The sequence below is a fragment of the Pleurodeles waltl genome, unplaced genomic scaffold, assembly GCF_031143425.1.
Source record: "Pleurodeles waltl isolate 20211129_DDA unplaced genomic scaffold, aPleWal1.hap1.20221129 scaffold_65, whole genome shotgun sequence".
In the NCBI taxonomy this organism is placed as follows: domain Eukaryota; kingdom Metazoa; phylum Chordata; class Amphibia; order Caudata; family Salamandridae; genus Pleurodeles; species Pleurodeles waltl.
The window spans coordinates 2847073-2855834 of NW_027150363.1; positions in this window are offsets into that span (position 1 = coordinate 2847073).

Genomic DNA, 8762 nt, shown 5'->3' on the forward strand with positions numbered 1-8762 from the left:
GGCAAAAGATGTTTGCTGCGGCTACCAGCCGTCCGCCGTATTATGACCACAGCAGGATTGCGGATGGCAGAAATCCGGCTGTGGCCATGGTGGCGGATGGCGGTAAGGTGGTGCTGCTGCCAGCAGCAGCGCCACGTCAGTAGACCACCGCCAGCCGTATTATTGAGGGCCTGGCTGTGTTCTGCTGGCAGCAGCGCCCCATCCCGTCTCCTGCAGGAAGACCCCCTGGACACAGGTAAGTGGGTGCTACGACAGTGGAGGGGGCGGGGGGGTTGTGTGTGTGAGGGTGTGTGTGTGTATGTCTGTGGTTGCGTGTATGCGGGTGTGTGTTGGTGTTGTGTATGCGTGCATATATGGATGTGTGCGTGCATGAATGTTGAGTTGTGTGAATGCGTGTCTGGGTGTATGTATATAAGTGTGTGTGGATGTGTGTGTGAATGGATGTATGCATGGGTAAATTGATGTTGGTATGGGTATCTGTATGCATGTGTGCGTGTGTGAAGGGAGGGGCGTGAATGAAGGCGAGATCTGGAGAGGAAGGGTGGGGGAAAACTGGGGAGGGGGAGGGAGTGGGGAAGACCCCTATCAGTGACAGGGAAGGGATTCCCTGTCACTTATAGTGCCTACCGTCATGGTTTTTGTGGCGGTAAGGGAGCCATGAAAACTATGGCAGTAGGGGGGTGTTATAATCCCGCAGGCGGGCAAGTGAGGCTGCCTGGCTGGATAGTGAAGTCTCCAGCCCGGCGGCCGTTACTGCCATGGCAGTCGGTGTGATACATTGGCGGTTTGTTTTTAGCCAAACCGTCAATGTCATAATGTGGCGGTATATACCGCCAGCCTGTTGGCTGTACTACCGCCACTTTTACACCGACCGCCGGGGTCATAATGACCCCAATATTGATGGAACTCAACATCACTCCTTACCTCCATCTATGGATCGCAGAGTTAAGGTCCCTCTGCAAGCTAAAAAAGATCACAACTGGTTTCAATCCTACCAAGGTCAAGTTCCAGGAGCTCTTGGCAGAGTACACTAGGGACCACCCTACTGAGGAGGAAGATCTGCCCTCAGATGGGGAAGAATTTAGGGATAAGGAAGTTGAACTCCCCCCTCCTAACCTACCTACCGAGACCAGGGTTCCAAGATCTCTGTCTCCACAGATAGTACTCACAGGATCTGGATCTTCCACAGGGGAGTCCAGTTCCTCTGTAAACATTGAGGGCAGCGGGCAGCCTCAATAAAGAGGACATCCTTCTAGCAAGGATGGCCAAAAGATTAGCCTTGGAGAAACAGCTCCTGGCTATAGGAAGGGAGAGAGCAGAAATGGGCTTAGGACCCATTAGTGGTGGCAGCAACATAAATAGGGTCAGAGAGAATACTGACATCCTAAAAATCCCCAAAGGGATTGTATCAAAATATGAAGAGGGTGATGATATCACCAAGTGGTTCACAGCTTTTGGCAGGGCTTGTGCAACCACAAAGCTTCCTTTGGGAAATGTTCAATGGTAAGTGTCGGAATTGACTCCTCACACTCTCTGGCAAAGATGCTGAATCCTATGGCCTCATGAAGGCTACCCTGATTGAGGGCTTTGGATTCACAACTGAGGATTACAGGATTAGGCTCAGGGGGACTCACAAAACCTCGAGCCAGACGTGGGTTGATTTTGTTGACTACTCAGTAAAGACACTAGATGGCTGGATAACTGGCAGTGGAGTCCATTACTATGATGGGGTTTATAATTTATTTATGAAGGAACACATGTTAAGTAACTGCTTCAATGAAAAGTTGCATTAACATCTGGTGGACCTAGGCCCAATTTCTCCCCAAGAATTGGTAAAGAAGGCAGACCATTGGGTCAAGACAAGGGTGACCAAGACTTCCACAGGGGGGACCAAAAGAAAGGGGTCACAAAGCCTCCCCAGAGGAAGGGTGGTGAGACATCCAAGGACAAAACTAAAGAGTCTTCTTTAGGCCCCCAAAAACCTGATCAGGAGGGTAGGTCCCGAGTGTGAGAAAGTAGCCTCTTTCTAGCCTTGTTACCCCCACTTTTGGCCTGTTTGTGAGTGTATGTCAGGGTGTTTTCACTGTCTCACTGGGACCCTGCTAGCCAGGGCCCAGTGCTCATAGTGAAAACCCTATGTTTTCAGTATGTTTGTTATGTGTCACTGGGACCCTACTAGCCAGGACTCCAGTGCTCATAAGTTTGTGGCCTATATATATGTGTTCCCTATGTGATGCCTAACTGTCTCACTGAGGCTCTGCTAACCAGAACCTCAGTGGTTATGCTCTCTCTTTACAAATTGTCACTAACAGGCTAGTGACCAATTTCACCAATTCACATTGGCATACTGGAACACCCTTATAATTCCCTAGTATATGGTACTGAGGTACCCAGGGTATTGGGGTTCCATGAGATCCCTATGGGCTGCAGCATTTCTTTTGCCACCCATAGGGAGCTCTGACAATTCTTACACAGGCCTGCCACTGCAGCCTGAGTGAAATAACGTCCACGTTATTTCACAGCCATTTACCACTGCACTTAAGTAACTTATAAGTCACCTATATGTCTAACCTTTACCTGGTAAAGGTTGGGTGCTAAGTTACTTAGAGTGTGGGCACCCTGGCACTAGCCAAGGTGCCCCCACATCGTTCAGGGCAAATTCCCCGGACTTTGTGAGTGCGGGGACACCATTACACGCGTGCACTATAGATAGGTCACTACCTATGTATAGCGTCACAATGGTAACTCCGAACATGGCCATGTAACATGTCTAAGATCATGGAATTGTCACCCCAATACCATTCTGGTGTTGGGGGGACAATGCCATGATCCCCCGGGTCTCTAGCACAGAGCCCGGGTACTGCCAAACTGCCTTTCCTGGGTTTCCACTGCAGTTGCTGCTGCTGCCAAACCCTCAGACAGGATTCTGCTCTCCTGGGGTCCAGGCAGCCCTGGCCCAGGAAGGCAGAACAAAGGATTTCCTCTGAGAAAGGGTGTTACAGCCTCTCTCTTTGGAAATAGGTGTGAAAGGCTGGGGAGGAGTAGCCTCCCCCAGCCTCTTGAAGTGCTTTGATGGGCACAGATGGTGCCCACCTCTGCATAAGCCAGTCTACACCAGTTAAGGGATTCCCCCAGCCCTGCTCTGGTGCGAAACAGGACAAAGGAAAGGGGAGTGACCACTCCCCTGACCAGTACCTCCCAGGGGTGGTGCCCAGAGCTCCTCCAGTGTGTCCCAGACCTCTGCCATCTTGGAAACAGAGGTGTTGGGCACACTGGACTGCTCCGAGTGGCCAGGGCCAGCAGGTGACATCAGAGACCCCCTCTAATAGGCTCTTACGTTTCTTGGTAGCCAATCCTCCTTTCTTGGTAGCTAAACCTCCTTTTCTGGCTAGTTAGGGTCTCTCCTCTGGGGAATTCTTCAGATAACGAATGCAAGAGCTCACCAGAGTTCCTCTGCATCTCCCTTCTTGGACTTCTACCAAGGATCGACCGCTGACTGCTCCAGGGCACCTGCAAAACCGCAACAAAGTAGCAAGACGACTACCAGCAACATTGTAGCGCCTTACCCTGCCGGCTTTCTCGACTGTTTCCTGGTGGTGCATGCTCTGGGGGTCACCTACCTTCACCCTGCACTGGAAGCCAAGAAGAAATCTCCCGTGAATCTTCCCCTGTTAACGCTGGCACCAAAAGACTGCATCACCGGTCCTCTGGGTCCCCTCTCATCCTGACGAGCGTGGTCCCTGGAACAAAGGAACTCTATCCAAGTGACTCCCACAGTCCAGTGATCCTTCAGTCTAAGTTTGGTGGAGGTAAGTTCTTGCCTCCCCACGCTAGACTGCGTGATTTGCAGCTGCTCTGGCTCCCGTGCACTCTTCCAGGATTTCCTTCGTGCACAACCTAGCCTGCGTCCCCAGCACTCCGTCCTGCAGTGCTCAACCCTCTGAGTTGGCCTCCGACGTCGTTTGACCCTCCTTTGTAACTCTGCATGGACTCCGGTTCAGAAATCTTCTAAGTGCCTGTTTGGGTACTTCTGCAGGTGCTGCCTGCTTCTGTGGGGGCTCTCTGAGTTGCTGAGCGCCCCCTCTGTCTCCTCCTCCAAGGGGCGACTTCCTGGTCCTTCCTGGTCCCCAGCAGCACCCAAAAACCTCTACCGCGACCCTTGCATCTAGCAAGGCTTGTTTGTGTGATTTCTGCGTTATAACACTTCTGCAACCTTCATCGCAACGTGGTACATCTTTCATCCACAGAGAAGTTCCTAGTCCTCTTCGTTGTTGCAGAACTCCAAGCTTCTTCCATCCAGAGGCAGCTTCCTTGCACCTTCATCTGGGGTTTCCTGGGCTCCTTCCCCCCCTGGACACTATCGCTACTCTTGGACTTGGTCCCCTTGCCTTGCAGGTCCTCAGGTCCAGAAATCCACCTTCAGTGCCTTGCTGGTGTTTGTTGTTCTTGCAGAATCCCCCTATCACGACTATTGTGCTCTTTTGGGGTAGTAGGTGAACTTTACTCCTACTTTTCAGGGTGTTGGGGTGGGGTATGTTGGACACCCTGACTGTTTCCTACAGTCCCAGTGACCCTCTACAAGCTCCCATAGATCTGGGGTCCATTCGTGATTCGCATTCCACTTTTGGAGTATATGGTTTGTGTTGCCCCCATACCTATGTTCATCTATTGCAACCTATTGTAATTCTACACTGTTTGCATTACCTTTCTGACTCTCACTTACCTGTTTTGGGTTTGTGTACATATAACTTGTGTATATTACTTACCTTCTTACTGAGGGTACTCAGTGAGATACTTATGGCATATTGTCATAAAAATAAAGTACCTTTATTTTTAGTAACTCTGAGTATTGTGTTTTCTTATGATATTGTGCATATGATATAAGTGGTATAGTAGGAGCTTTGCATGTCTCCTAGTTCAGCTTAAGCTGCTTTGCCATAGCTACCTTCTATCAGCCTAAGCTGCTAGAAACACCTCTATTCTACTAATAAGGGATAACTGGACCTGGCACAGGGTGTAAGTACCTTTGGTACCCACTACAAGCCAGGCCAGCCTCCTACACAGTGTGCCAATGAGAACTGGTAAATTTAGTCACTAGCCTGCAGTGACAAATTTAGAAAGCAGAGAGAGCATAAACACTGAGGTTCTGGTTAGCAGAGTCTCAGTGATACAGTTAGGCACCACACTGGGAACACATTCATTGCACATACTATGAGCACTGGTGTCCTTCCAGGCAGGATCCCAGTGACACAGGGGCTAAAACAACCAACATGCAGTGAAAATGGGGGTAAGATGCCAGGCAAGATGGTACTATACTACAACAGCTACTTTAAAAAAGTCAAGTTAAGGTTATTTTTGCCAGTAGCAGATACATAATTGCCCTCTTTTCTCTCATCCACACAAAACAAAACAGGTTTCAATTTGAACTCTCTCCTTTAGCAGCAAGAAGAAAAAGGAAGCAAATTACATAACATTTGAATTCACAGAAGAATTCTAATGTGTAAATAAATGTTAAAGTTAAAAGCCTGTTGAATGCAATGGCAAATTGTTTGGCGAACAATACGATTTCATGTTACAATTTGAAATCGTGTTGTTGAATTACTTGAAGTGTGAATTAACATTTCTTTTAGGGAATTCTAAACCAACCCTCCATTCAAGAGGATTAGAAAAAGGGTAATTATTTATGGTCTACAGATTTCTTTTCAAAAGAATCTATGATTGATATTTTCTATTTGGTATCTGTGTTTCTTGTCTTCACAGGTCTCCTTCCAAGCTGCTCCCTTCCCTAATTCCCTTCCCCGCACTTGGCCACTCTAAAACTCTGCGCTGATATAGCTGGTAGAGTTGGAGCTGCCAGGAGGTGGGCCTATTGGCAACAACGTGTACATCCTGAGGATTTGGTCTCATTGACAGCGGGAAGCCAGTGTAGGTCTCTGAGGTGGGCTGAGATGTGTTCGTGGCGTGGGATGTTGAGGATGAGGCATGCGGAGGCGTTCTGCATACGTTGAAGTTTCTTCTGGAGCTTGGCTGTGGTTCTTGCATAGAGCGCGTTGCAGTAGTCCAGTCTGCTGCTGACGAGGGCGTGGGTGACAGTCCTTCTTGTTTTGATGGGGATCTATCTGAAGATCTTGCGAAGCATGTGGAGGGTGTTGAAGCAGGAAATTAAAATGGTGTTGACTTGATGGGTCATGGTGTGCGATGAGTCTAGGATGAAGCCTAGATTGCAGGCGTGGATGGTGTGTGTAGGTGCGGTTCCTAGGATGGCTGGCCACCAGGAGTCGTCCCATGCGGAGCGATTGGAGCAGAGGATGAGGATCTCTGTCTTGTCCGAGTTCAGTTTGAGGCGGCTCTTCTCCATCCAGTTGGCGATGGCATGTAGTCCGTCATGGAGGTTGGTTTTGGCGGTGGCAGGGTCCTTGGTGATTTAGAGGATTAGCTGGGTGTCATCAGCGTAGGAGACAATGTTGAGGTTGTGGGATCGGATGATGTTGGCGAGCGGTGCCATGTAGATGTTAAAAAGGGTTGGGCTGAAGGAAGACCCTTGGGGACTGCCGCAGATGGTCTTGGTGGCTTCTGACAGGAAGGGAGGGAGGCGGACCCTCTGAGTTCTGCCCGAGAGGAAGGGTGTGATACAGTCCAGGGCCTTGTGGCGAATCCCGGCATCGTAAAGGCGAGTGCATAGGGTGTGGTGGAAGACGGTGTCAAAAGCAGCCGAGATTAGATTAGTGAACCATTTCTATTGGCCCAACATGCCCCAGAAAGTAAAGGAGTTTTGCAGCTCCTGTGTCATCTGTCAAGCCAGTAGTAAGACAGGTGGCCATCCAAAGACCCCTCTCATTTAAATTCCAGTGCTGGGGGCCCCTTTAAAAGGGATGGTGTGGACATTGTGGGTCTACTTGAACCTTCCACAACCTCAGGGAACTAATACATACTGGATCATGCTACCAGATACCCTGAAGCAATTCCCCTTAGGTCGACTACTGCCCCTGCAGTAGACAAAGCCCTAATTGGTATTTTCTGACGGAGGTAAAAACTTCATGTCAGCTTTCCGGAAACATATGTAGAATGAGTGTGGGGTGATTTATAAGTTCACCACACCATATCACCCACAAACCAATGGCCTTGATGAGAGATTCAACAAGACATTGGAGGGCATGATCATGGGTCTCCCTGAAAAATGTAAAAGGAGATGGGATGTCCTCCTGCCATGCTTGCTTTCACCTACAGAGAGGTGCCTCAGAAGGGAGTTGGGTTTTCCCCCTTTGAACTTCTGTAAGGGGACCACTGGCACTTGCTAAAGAATGCTGAGAGACACCTCTCACTGAGCCGAAACAAGATGTGGTGGGCTATGTGCTTGGCCTCCGCTCTAGGATGGCTGAGTACATGGAAAAAAAATCCAAAAACCTTGAGGCCAGCCAACAACTCCATAAGTTGTGGTATGACAGAAAAGCTGCAATGGTTGAATTTCAGCCAGGGCAAAAAGTCTTGGTTCTGGTGCCTGTGTCTCCCAGGGCACTTCAGGACAGATGGAATGGCCCTCACCCAGTTCTTGAGAAAAATAATCAGGTCACTTACCTAGTGGACCTGGGCACTAGCAGGACACACAAGAGGGTGATCCATGTTAACCGCCTGAAACTCTATAATGATAGGGCAGACATAACCATGCTGATGGTTACTGATGAGGATCAGGAAGCAAAGAGTGAACATCTCCCTGACCTCCTCTCAAATGATCCTGAATATGGATCGGTAGATGGACCTGTCTACTCAAACACCCTCTGTGTCCAAATGCAAGCTGACTGCAGGCAAGTCCTACAGCAGTTTGCTGAGCTCTTCTCTTTGGCCCCTTGTCAGACATACCTGTGTACCCATAAAAGCATCAAAGTGGAAGTCCATAAGATGCTGGAGTTAGAGGTAATAGAGCACTCTGACACAGTTTAGCATAAAATGGCAATAAGCTGTTTTAAAAGTGGACACAGTGCAAAATTGAACAGTTCCTGGGGGAGTAAGTACAAGTTAGTTTAACAGGTAAGTAAAGCACTTACAATTTCATTCTCAGGGGCATAGGCAGCCCACCGTTGGAGGTTCAAGTCAACCCCAAACACCCAGCACCAGCAACATGGGACCGGTCAGGTGCAAAGGTCAAAGAGGGGCCCAAATATCATAGATGCCTATGAAGACTAGGGGTGCTCCGGTTCCAGTCTGCTAGCAGGTAAATACCTGCATTCTCGGGGAGCAGACCAGGGTGGTTTTGTAGAGCACTGGGGGGTCCCAAACAGGCACACAAAATACACCCTCAGAGGCACAAAGGCGGCCGGGTGCAGTGTGTGAACAAGGTGTCGGGTTTCCTTTGGATCTCAATGGAGGGACCCGGGCTCACTCTGACGATGAAGGCAGTGCACAGTGGCGCTTCTTGAGCCAGCCACCAACTGGTTAAGAAGGAGGGTTGCCTGCTGGTCACTCCTGCACCAGTAGTTGGCTGGGGCCAAAGCAGTTGTCGTTTCCTTCTTCTCTCCAGGGTTTTCAGGTCAGCAGTCCTTCTTCTTATTAGGTCGTCAGGAATCTGATTTCCTGGGTTCAGGGTAGCCCTTGAAATACTAAATTTAGGGGTGTGTTCCAGCTGGAGGGCAATGGCTACTGCCCCTGAGGGTGGCTACACCCTTCTTGTGCCTCCTCCCTTTGGGGAGGGGAGGACATCCCTGTTCCTATAGGGCTAAATCCTCCATGCCAAGATGGAGGATTTTCCAAGGAAGGGGTCACCTAAG